The sequence below is a fragment of the Pezoporus wallicus genome, unplaced genomic scaffold (genome assembly GCF_028554395.1).
Source record: "Pezoporus wallicus isolate ANWC-B61680 ecotype Strahan unplaced genomic scaffold, APGP_CSIRO_Pwel_v1 contig_8803, whole genome shotgun sequence".
NCBI classification, from domain to species: domain Eukaryota; kingdom Metazoa; phylum Chordata; class Aves; order Psittaciformes; family Psittacidae; genus Pezoporus; species Pezoporus wallicus.
The window spans coordinates 664,437-676,788 of record NW_026635049.1 but is presented as its reverse complement, the minus strand read 5'-3'; positions in this window follow the sequence as shown (position 1 = coordinate 676,788).

Genomic DNA, 12,352 nt, shown 5'->3' with positions numbered 1-12,352 from the left:
TTGAGGCAGGAGTCCCCCGCCAGTGGTGTCCCAAATACATTTCTCCCCTTTAAAGATGCTGTGATCTCCAGCATTCAAAATGCCTGTTTTGAGAGTAGGAGCTGGGTTCTGCTGCACCATGGGCAACAGAGACCAAGGTTCCTATAAACACCATCTAATGGCACCACCACCAAATCACAGTGTGTACACTGGTGTGCTGTGGAAGACAGAAATGCTCCTGCTTTGTGAGGTTGTAGTGGGTCCACAGCCACCTTATGGCTGGATACACACACAACCATGTTTTCCCTCTGGGTCTGTGCAATGAATTTCTTGCTCCTCAAAGCTAAATACACATGGGGAAGCTATGGATCTCCAAAGCATGCCTGGGGCTTGGGCTTTCTGCCCACCTTGGAAAGGCGGCCAGTCTCTTTGTTTTCATTTCCCTCCTCTTTCGAATACCTTGGGCAATGGGCAGTAGGCACCACATTGAATCAGTATATGTTTTAAAGTAAATAAATAAATAAGAAAGAATAATATATAGGGGAACACTTTTCTCTGCTCATTTTATTTCTCTGGTTTCTGACAGCCAAGTCCCTGCAGTTCTTCAGTGTGAAAACTCAAGGCACAGTTGGTTTAAACCATTTTTTGAGAGGTTGTGAGCATTTTTAACCATTTTTATACAACCCTATCTAGAAGACAGCATTTGTTTTCCTGGGCGGCTCGTTTTGTATCTTTAAATGAAGTGTAGTATTGAGTAATCAACTCTAGAGAAAACTTGACATGTAAAAAGTTGCATTTTTCTTGGCTTTCCAGACAATTCCCTGTTACTAAAGGTTTTGATTTTAATCATGCTCTTTTTAGAATTTAAGTGTATACTTGAAATCTGTCTCAGTTCGAGGGATCTATTGATAAACTTTGACAAAAGCATACAAGGGTCAATGGAAAATCATTTCCCTCCACAGCAGTAGGAGAAAGATTTGGGGTGTGAGGAGCTACAGCTGAGGATGCAGCCGCTACCAGACAGTGAAGCCAGAGAGGAGGTGGAGATGTCCTCACTGAAATGCTTGGTACTAACCCAAACACATGTACAACAGCTTTGACACAGGCCAACTGAAACCTGGTCCTTGCACTGAAACTTCTATTCTGCTGCACTAAATCCAACCCACAATCAGTATCAAGACATGACACAAGTATATTGTGTGCTCAGATTTAGTATAAAATGCCGATCTTGTTTTTTTTAAGTGATGGTACAGGATCCCTTTCTTGGAGTCTGTTAAAGGTGGCCATGGAAGTGTTAAAACACTTGGTAGGCTTCAGGCAGTCTCAAGAAATCTCTAAAGACCACGTTGGTAAATTGGCTTTTTGCAGTCTTTTGACTAAACAAAAAGAAATGCATTTCCTAGGTGGTTTTCCTTTGCTGGTTTTCCTCTTCTTTTTCATCAGTGGAAGGAGGAGAAACCAAGGTGAAGTGAGGAAGAAGATGAACAGGTAGAAGTTCCCTGCCATGCATTGCGTTGTGGAAATCCCTGATCATTTTACTGCGCCTTTGCTTCGGTGTGGTTTGGTTGTTGTGGTTTGTTTCTTTTACTGGGGGAAGTTTTGTGTGGCAACATTGGAGATCAGTGAGGGTGTTGGATGTCGGAACCTACTTGAGCTGGGCATCAGGAGAGCTAACTTAAGACCTTAAAATATTTACCAAGTTAGTGGTGCTGTGTGCAGGGTGGGATTGCCCTGGTGTTTGCTGTCTTCAGTGCTGGCTTTGGGACACATTTAATACAGAATACAGGACCTGACTTTGGATGAGGTTGTGCTGCTATAAGTAAGGAGCAGCTCTCAGGAATGTAATGGTATCACATGTAGTTGGGGTACCAACAATAAGAGGAACACTGGAAAACAAAAGGAGTTTTCCAACGCTTTGAATTCTCCTGTGGCCACTCCAGGTGGAAACTGGACCTGCTTGGAGAGGGATGGTCAGTGTTTGGTTGTGAAGACCTCCATTCCTCATGCTGCTGAATGGCTCAGATCTTGCCATTGTACCTTCAAAACTGGGCTTTGCAAATAGATTCTGATAAAAGATGAAAGGCCAGGGCTTGGCCCTGCTTCCATTCATATCACTCTGGACCCTACAGGAGCTAGTCTAGATCTACAGCAGCAGAAACAAGCAGAACTTTGATTCTGAACAATTACATGAGGTATATAACCAGCCCTATAGCAAAGATCAGTGCGGCCAGGGAAATGAATTCACTGCTTATTTGGTTGATTTATTCGCAGGTTTCTGCTTGTCTTTGGCTTTTCTACCATGAGTTGCAAGCAGAAAATAGGTATGAAATGCTTTCTGTGTTGTTGGTGGCTGTTTTAGTCAAGAGGATGACAAAAGAGTGCGCAGGAGAAAAGAGAAAACATTCCCCAAATATACCGTGAAAAGGCCAGGGACATCATTGGATGGGATGAAAACACAGCTGTATGAATGCCCTGAGTTTCATGGAGCTATGTTAGGGGTGAGTGTGAGTTTATGCATTTACAACAAGCCCTTGTCCCTGTCTCAGTGTATTTCAACCGAGAAACGATAATTTAAAGAAGGCTGATGAAATGTATAGGCTCTGCCAACAGATGAGCTTGGTTTGGGGTTTTTTTCCCCATTTTGTTCAGTTTGGGACTTGGAGCCATGAAAACGCCTCTTTTTAACCAGCTTCATTTCAGTAACTAGCAGTAAATAGCTCAAGGATCTCAGTCCTGATGTGGCAGCCGCAATTTGTTCATCTCAAAGAGAGTTTTAATTGAACTTTGACTAAAACCCCAAGAAACCATTACTGTTCTCAGTAGGCGATCAAGTACCTCTTCCTTGTAGAAGCATCAAATTTGGGGTGGGGAGGTCTTGAAAAAGATGTTGATCTTGGTAATCACTTGCATTGATGTGTACTGACCAGCACTGATGACTCACGTAATTATTAACAATTAATTAACAGCTCACTTGCAATTGTCAGGAGTAATTGTTCAATGCACATGGTATTTCCTTGTATCTCCTTTCATTCACATGCAACCTTTCCTCTGGGTGAGGCAGTCAAGCTGATGACTTCGCATGTACCATTTGTACCTTTTCTGTTAACAAAGCAGCTGCCTACTGCTAAATTCCTGAGAGCCACCCCTCCTGCTGTCCCTGCATCTCCTGGAACGGAGCTTTCCCATTCCCATTGGAAAACTCTGCAATACAGAACATTATAGAGAAAAAATGGATTTTTAGCAAAGACCCAAATAAGAATGGGTGGTCCAAAGCTCTTTTTTGTCCCTGACTCTGAGGGATGGGAACAGATTGCGTCCAACCCCAAGGGTAATAGTTGCCTTCACAAATCCTGCTTGATGTCAAGTGGAATTGTGTCTAAAGCGAGGTTATTCCTTTACAATTCGAGCACGCTGAAGCGGGCAGGATGCTGGATGTCTGGCAGCACATTGTATCAGTAGACACTGAAATCACAAGCACAGGTTTGTGGCCTTATTGCAGGATCTGGGAGTTGGAAAACATCTGGCTTGTCCCATGAAAGACTCTTTTCCAACTAGGCAGTATCTGGCTAAGGATGAGAGGTAGTGCTGGTCACTGGTGGCAAAACAGGTGGCTCTTGTCTCTGCCTTGCCTTTCCCCTACACCACGTAGAGAGAGATGAGGACAGGGCTTGTTTCTGATGTCCCTTGTGAGTAAGACAGAGTCAGGCCCCTGGCAGGAAAAACAGGATCCTTCCTAGAGAGTGAATCCTCTAGCATGGAGGGAGCTCATCCCCATTCCCAACCTGCCTCCCATCCTATCTGCTTCAGCAGGAACAAGGCCATTGCACAGCAATCAGAACAGCAACTTATTTTGATGTAAGTGCTTTTATTAACCTTGGCTGGGAAAGTTGATCTCAATGGAAAATGTACAGTTATCATTCAATTCTGGTTAAATCAAGCCCCTTCAATGCACTTTATGAACGAGTGAGAAAAAAAATGCTGTTATTGCACTGTATCTCTATTGTGTATAATATTATACATTCATCTGTAAGAGTAATTTATTTTTATTACTGTAAATAAAACTGTTGAAGTGATTTGTCAAGAGGATATCCAAAAATAGGGGGAGGGAGGGTTAAAATTAAAACATCTGAAGATCTGGGCTCCTGTCCCAGGTACGTGCCATACTGTGTGTGTCTGTGTTTTGATTTCAGATGAAGTGAGTCTAGCACAGGTGTCTGCTTTCCCTCTCCCTGTGCTTCCTTCTACTTGGATTACGATTGAGGATAAGAACTGCTCACAGCATTGATTTATGGGTTGGGAAGGAACGGCTCCTGCTGGTTGGAGCCTCCAAGCACAAGGATGGAGATGTTTCCATCAGCAAGCCATCCTCTGCCCTGTGATTAGCCAGGCAGTCAGGGATTAAATACCCATGGGAATGAATTGATCTTTGAGAGCTGGTTTCTCCAAATGAAGGGTTATAGAGATATCACAGCTTTCTGCTGCTGCTTCTGTGCCCTGGCCTCTAATAGAGAAGGGAGTATCACAGGGCTGATAACTCACAGCAAATGGACGCAGCGAGGGCAAGCTGACAAAAAGCCGAACTCAAATCTACTTTAACCTCTTAAAATCTTTATTTTTTAATATTTTTTAAATTTTTTTTTAATTAGCACATGCATAAAGTGTCAACAGTTTGGGATTAAGATGACATTGTCTGAACAAATGTAGTTACAAGCGGTGCTTCGGATCAATCCAGGTTTCCTCTCTACACTGTACAGAAGAAAGCTCGTGTTGCCACCGACATAGTCCCTACCTTTCCATCATCGTGTCACGACAGGCAGAACCCACAACACTGGGGAGAAATACACTTGTTCACACGTAGCAACTGGGTACGGTAGATAGATACAAGCAGCAACATCTACTCACCTATTGACTAAGTGCACATGGTTAAAAGATCCCATTAGACAGTGAACATCTCCTTTTTTAATGTCAACTATATAATACTGGAAACCAAGTTATGGCCTGTGGTGGGTGACCCTCCCTTGGGAGAGCTGCCCATCTCCTGTCAGCTGCTTCTATCAAATGGCAAGTCAAAGGAAATACAGTAATGCTTCTCCTGGTATTAAAACCAAGCCTTTTGCAGGAGCATCAGGGCAGCCCCACTGATGCTGAGCATCCCAGGAAGCCAACCACAATGTGCCACCGGGATGGCGCCTCCCTGTCCCTACCCCTGCAGAGCTGGAGCCAACCTCTATAAAGAGCAGCCCCAGCCCCGGCTCCAGGCTGTGTGTGTGATTGAATTGACCAGTGCCAAAAGGGGAGAAAACGGCTTTTAAAATGCTCCGCTCAAGCTGGCTGCTCACTGATGCTCTGGTTTAGGAGGGTTGGTTGCTCCAGTGCTCCGGGAGGTCTCCCTAGTTCATAGCTGCTGAGTTTGGGTTGTGCACAGGGGGCTTGGGGTGTCTGAGGTGCTCCCAGCCCAGCCTGGGCAAGCCTTGATCCCTGGGCTGTTGGCCGCAGGGCACAGGAGATGATCCTCACCTTCAATGTCCCCCAAAATAACACTCCTGCAGTGCCTGGCTTGTGCTCCTGCTCACACTGAAGGTGATGGAAACCTGGCAGTGAGATGGCTCCTGGGAGGAAAAAGGCTCTCCAGCCTTTCATCCTGTGTGCATGTGTCACCACAGCAAAGTGGTGACAGGGTTTGTCCCCTCCTGGCATGCCCACCATGTCCTCCTGGGGACTGTCCCCATTCCAAAGGTGCATCTGCACCTGGAGATGTGTAGTTGCTGGAGCCAGGTTTCCTTGGGTTGGCCAAGATCGGAGTAAATGATGCTCCCAAAACTATCCCTGTGCAGCTGTGGGGTAACAACCCATGCACAAGGAAGGAGGAATCCCAGTGGATACCTTGGGGTCTGGGCAGGTCCAGGTTTCCACCCAGGTGAGGACAGGCTGAGCATCAGCAGTGCTTGGAAATGCTCTGCCCTCCCTCAGCCCTGTGAAGCCCCGTGTTCCTTGGCCATGCAGTGGGGACCTCCAGGAAAGGCACTTGTGTCAGTAAGGAGCTGCCACACCATCGTGGCCCCACTGCTGTCCTGACTGGGGAGCACTGGACCTGAGCCCCATGTGTGACACAACACTGCTGAAAACAAAGTGCCAGCAATGCCTCAGCATCAACCCAAACTCACACCGGGGTTATCTTGTTCCAGATTCCCCCACATGAATAAAGCAGCCCCAGGATGAACCAAGTCTTTTATGATGAGGAGCCATCAGCCCTGAAACACTCCTAAAAATGCGTTTTGGAGAAAAAGACTTTTTTTTTTTGTGGGGATTTTCTTTCCTTTTTCTAACTGCTCTGATCTGAGATGAAAGGCACCACAAAGAGAGGCCCCGTTCCTGGGAAACTGGCCAGAGCTAAAGGCAGACCTGAAACATCTCAGTATAAAAATGACTTTGGTGGTGTTTGATGCTCGTAACAGTAGGATTTTTGGAGACCTGTCAGGACTGTGCCAAAGATGTGCCAGTGGGACATCAGCAGCTCCTCCACCTGCACCACAGTAACATCATCAGGCCCAAAGTCCACTTTGTTTCTAGTAAGATTCTTATGGTTGGTTTTCTCATGGCAAGAAGATGCTTTTTATGAAGTGTTCCCAGCTGAGGCATCAGGGATGCACAAGCATTGGTAACAGGTGAAAATCAATGGGATTTGAAACACTTGAGCTGGGGTGGGTCCTTCAGGGACAAAAGTACCTCCCATGGTGAGAAGAGACCTATTTCCTTCTTGCACGTGTGGGCTGATGTGCTGCTTCCTCTGGTTTTAAACACTGGTGTCTTAAGAGCTGCTTTTTGGAAGTGCTGATGGTGATAACTGCTCTGTTTCCTGGTGGCTACCTGGGAGGAGAGGCTGGGTCTGACTTTCCCTCGAGGTCCAATGGAAGGAGACAGAACAGATTGTTCCTTCTGGACATCACATGTAAGCTGGTTGGTTGTTTTAGTTTGGGGGGGTGGGTTGTGGGGTTTGGATTCCTCAGCTGAGCTACCCCTAATCAAGGGGTGACTTTAATTGTTCACCTTAATGTACCAGCATAGCCCACATGCTATGGTCTGTGGGCCATGAATGGTCTGGAGGAGCAGGCTGCTGGAACTGCTGCCTTCTAACTGTTGTAGCACAGCAATATCAGCTGCACAGCCTGGCTTTTGGCAGTTAGTTCGCATCCTTCTGTCTCAGGTGTTGAATCTGCAACGTTTTTTATCACTGTTGTATTTGAGGGTCAACATCAACACCAGAAAAGGGGCAACAAAGCTAAGGGAGCACGCAACCAGGGTGCCCTGGCTGACTCCTGGATGGTGTTCTTTGGGATCATCCTATTGTTTTCCTCCCACACTGCTTGTGGGCACGATACTGAAGGCTTTGGGGCAAGCCCCTCGCTCAAGTTCTTGACTGTGGTTTTTCCTTCCCTCCCAAGCCAAATGTAGGCACAATTCTTACCTGGAGAAAGTGGAGCTTGAGACAGTGGTCCTGGAAAACCTGGGGTTTGTTAAAGGAAGATCAGATTCACAAAAAACAACTCTTTGACCCCAAAAGATGGAAATCCTTCAAAATCTAGGTTTGCATGTAAGTGCCTGAAGGAGGAAAGACACTTTCTATGAGCTTAGATGCTATTGCTTGTATTGCATGGGCAGCTCCAAGTGTTGGCAGGTAGCTGCAGTGGTGTGGCTGGGCATGTTTCCTATGGCATGTGGGGTCATCCCAGAGGAGCAGAGCTGTGTGAGGATTGGGAAAGGCGCATCCTGAGGGCATGGTGACCCTTTCAGAGATAAAACCAGCATTTCTTGGCACTCCTGTACTTTGCTCAGGCACTTCTGCATGGGGGCAGTGAAGGGGTAGGGGAACCCCACCGCTGTCATCGGTGGGGGATGAGGATGTGGTGCTGGTTGTGGGGTCACCTAAGGAAAGGACAACAGTCCTCAAGGTGCTGCTGCCCAGTTGAGGGTAAATTCATGGGTGAGTGAGCATTTGAGGCTTCTAAAGTGCAGTGCAGGTTATATGGTCTTTGCTGTAAACTGTGAACTCCTCAGGACAGAGTCCTTGCCCTTTTAATCTGGAAAGTGACGTGTGAGCTGAGAAATCCTTACCCCTACATAACTACTACTACTACAGGAGAACAGGAATCATGGTGAAAGGAAGGGCTTTTGTTGCCCTTGCCAGCACCCCATGATGGGGAGTGCTTCCCACACCTCCCACAGTCCATCCACAAGGAAACAGCACAGTGCTCCTGCCAGCCATACACCTCTGGAAAACACCCCTCAAAATACCACCTCAGTTGCTACAGCCTGCATCCCTCCAAGTGGAACTTCCACTTATCATTAAAGCTGAGGTGTTAATTTGGGCTTTGTTCCCAACAGAGTCTGCAAAGCTTCCATTCAGGCCCTTGGGAGACTTGAAAAGGAGATAGGGATTGAAAAGTTACTGGGAGGAAACTCGAGGGCTCCAATGCGAATAGAACTGTCTGCGGAAGCCATGTTCAGCCTTGTGTTTGTCCCCAGAGTAAAACCTTCCCAAGATAAAACAGCTGCAGAAGCAGGAGCTCTCACAGGATAAGATGATTGCTCCTCTCTAGGACTCTATCCAGGATGGAAAGTTAGAAACTACCCAATCCCTTCTTCCTTCAGGGCATGGATAATCTAAGAGCCACTGGTGTCAGCAGCAATGCTCCCTCAAAGTCAAGAAGACTCTGAGGGTGCAAAGTCAGGATGTGAACACTGCCAGACTTCCACCAACCTTCATGAAACTTGCTCAAGACCCAGACTTCACACCTGACATAGCCTTCACAGGCAGTGACCAATGTACCATGGGCATGGTGGTCCCATTATGTTCTTTCTTGGCTATATCGGAGACGTCCAAGAGGTTCCTGATGGACTTTAAGGTCTACAGCGCTCTAAGCAGAACCAAACTGGCTTATTTACTCTTGTTCTGACTGTGGCCCAATTAATTTGTAGGCACACAGAGTATACTTCACTTCACCCCCTTGGCAATTGTATTTATTATTTTTAATCTATGCCCATCATTTGGCAAGTAGGAGAAAGTGGATAAAACGGGAAGAGAAACTCTTGGGACATCAGTTGGGCTCATTAAATGTTTGGCACTCTGATTATCTGTTGGCAATGAAATGCCACTGCTATATTTTAATGTGGAATATGATACCTTAATGTACAGGAGAGCCTCCTCAGCCCAATTCTGGTACGCTTGAGAGAGGAGCAATTCAATCGTCTGCGACCTGGATTGTATTTTTAATGGCTGCCAAGCTAGATAAAATATTTAAGTATTCACTTTTATATCAGCCCACATGAGGATTTGAGCCTTCCAGGTTGTGTAACGCAGCCTGGCCTACTTTTGGAAGAGTCTATGGAAATAGGCACATATGTACAGAATAGAGTACACAGCATATGGGTCAGCCAGCCAGTGTTAACTACTGTGGCACAACCAGGTCCAGCACAGCTAGGCCAGACCAACCAAGGAGTCTGCGTCCCTTGTGTTGGATTTCGTAGGTCACCTGGGCAAAAAATAGATGAATGCAGCTAAAATAGAGATGGTCATCCTCAAATGTGGCTGAGTCCCTCAGGCAAAGGCACTGAGGATGGTGGCTTGCCAGCAGAGCTGACCTTGCAGTATTATGAGACTGGGGCTCTGTGCCACCATGTGCTTGCCTGCCTCGTGGTGCTGCTAGAAGGGAGCTGGGAAGAGCAAGGTGCACCATGATCAGACTAGAAATGGCTGTCTATAGCCCACACTCACTATGCAGGTTATTTCTCCACCAGCTACACAAGAAACCTGACTAGTGCACTCTGATGTAGACATCTTACTGGGGAAAGGCTACCTGTAGATCAGCCCCAACCCTGGTATTAAGACTGCTTCAGTGGAGCTGAGGCAGTTCAGATCCCTGGAAGAGCTGGATCATGATGTCTTCAAGCCATAGGCAATGCTGGGAGGTTATGGTCCTACTTCGGAGTTGAGTGTGTGAAATGGGCCTGTGCTATCGGGCTGGGAATTTCATTAAGTGGGATACAAACATGAGGATGTGCTGGGATGTCCAGGGATGGTGTAAGAACACACAGGTGTGAGGAAATGGGGTGACCTTTGCTACCTGCACAGGGCAGGCTTGAGTTACATGATTGTCAAGTGCTCCACCATGCATTGGCATCAACCCCGATAGTAGCATGGGCTGACTGACTGCTGCCATCCCCAAACACAGCAAAGTCACTGTGAAGTGACAGGGAAGTGGGGGACTACAGCACATGGCACACACAAAGCAACTAGTGCATGGAAAGAAGGGAGGCAGCCTCCTATGGGCACTCGGCTCCTCTCCAGTTTCCACCAGGATCAGTTCAGCTTTGTGTTACTGGGATGAATCAGCCCCTTCCCCACCTCTATGTGCTGGTGGGACTCCTTGGCTCTGCCCAAGTCATAGCTGGGTCCCTGCAGCCAGCTCTGCAGCCCTTCAACCATTGTCACAGGTAACCGAAGCTCCAACAGCCCTCTGCTATTCCCTCTCTCACAAAGGGCTATTGCTCTTCCTAACTGATCCAAAGAAACCCAGTTTCTCTTCACATACAAACAGTCTTGTGATTGCACCTATATTAATAACGCTCCACAATAAATGCCACCAGGTGGCTGCTTCAATGCTGCTCTGAATCTTTACAAGACTTTCTTGTGACCTTGCTCCAGGCCAAATCCCAGCTGTGTTCCCAAGGAAAGGCTGTCGCAGGGGCTCTGTGCCTGGACAGACGTGCCAGGCTTTGGCCAAATGCTTTTGCAGTGAGTTCTCTTGCATCTCAGAGGGTTAATATCAGAAATGAGAGGTCTAGGTGAGTGCCAAGTATCAGGAATTTCCTGCTCACCTGCACTACACTGTCTCCATGCCTTGGTTGGTCAGTCCTGTTTCCCTGTGTTTTGCAGGTGAGCTGTTCTATGCATCCTATTGCTCTGCTCCTCCCTGCCTGCAGTGGGAGATCAGTGAAATGGGAGGCATGGAACCTCCCAGCAGGCTGATGTAGGAACTGGGATTGATCCCTACAGTTAATCCCACACTGTCAGGTCTTCCTCTTGTTGGGAGAGGCTCCCCTTGACAGGTGGAAGAGGACAAGTGCCTGAGCAGCTTAAATGGTGCTGCTGAGATAGGAAATTCTGGGGTTAAATCCAAGGATTTTATTTGGAGTTCCTGCTCCAGCCATCAGCCCTGATGAAGTCAAGAGGAGCTTTCTCTAAGGAAAAGTGTGTGGGGGGGGCAAACCCAGATGCTTGTGGTATCATTCACACTTGCATTTCTCAGGGTGAATGTAAGGATTGGCCTTTGGGTCCCAGCCATATCCTCCCACCTCCTTTAGCAGTGTGGTTGCTTCTGGATAGTCAAAATACTACTTTTAGAGCCATCACCCTCATAGCTACTGGGAGAGCCAGGAAGGTGGGCTCAGAGCCCAGCTTCTCCCCAGAAGAGATGCAACATAGAGGCTCCGTTTAACCCCATTCAGGGACTCATGGTATACAGGAACACAAGAGAGAACCTCGAGACACCAGGATGGGCAAGCCCATGGCTGGTCCTGGCCCATTTTCTGCTGGTGGGGAACCTCTCCCTGCCCTATTCCATACTGTGATATGCTCAGTATTCCCACTCCTTTGCTCTGCCTGCCTTTGCCTCCCCTCTTCATAGCTGTGTGAAAAGCCTTGAATGAATCATGCTCTATTTTGACAAGCAAAGTGGTATTTTCAGTGCCATGCTGAAGGGGGGGCAGCTCTCCGGGGTCCCCCATCAGTGCCCAATGGTGAGGTAAGGGATGGGGCAGGATCAGGTCAGTGGGAACTAGTGCCTGGATCTGAGCTGATCCCAATTGTACAAGTGCAGTTTCTGGGGCTGCAAAGTGCAAGTTGAGAGTTTACCTAAAAGCAGCATTTTGCCTATTTATTTTTTCCCCAAATAATACTGAAATGGTGCAGCACTAAGGCCAAGGAGAGCTGGGCTTGGGGAAGCTCCCTGGACACCTCTGCTCCCTCGCCAGCTGCCCCTTTTCCCCTGAGGACATCACACATTGCACCTTTCCAAGCCTAGACAAGTGCTGTGTTTCCCTGCCAGCTGCACAAGCCTTGCCTTCACCCTTTTCTCCCCAAAAAGTAATCCTAAAGGATGGAAACAGGCTCAGGTCACCAATGCCTTGGTCTTCTCCAGGGAGCAGCAGGACAATGGTGACCATTCCTATATGAAATATGGTAAAATATTGGAACAGGTTGCCCAGAGAGATGGTGGATGCCCCATCCCTGGAGACACTCAAGGCAAGGCTGGATGTGGTTCTGGGCAACCTGACCTAGTTGGAGATGTCCCTGCTCACTGCAGGGGGTTGGATG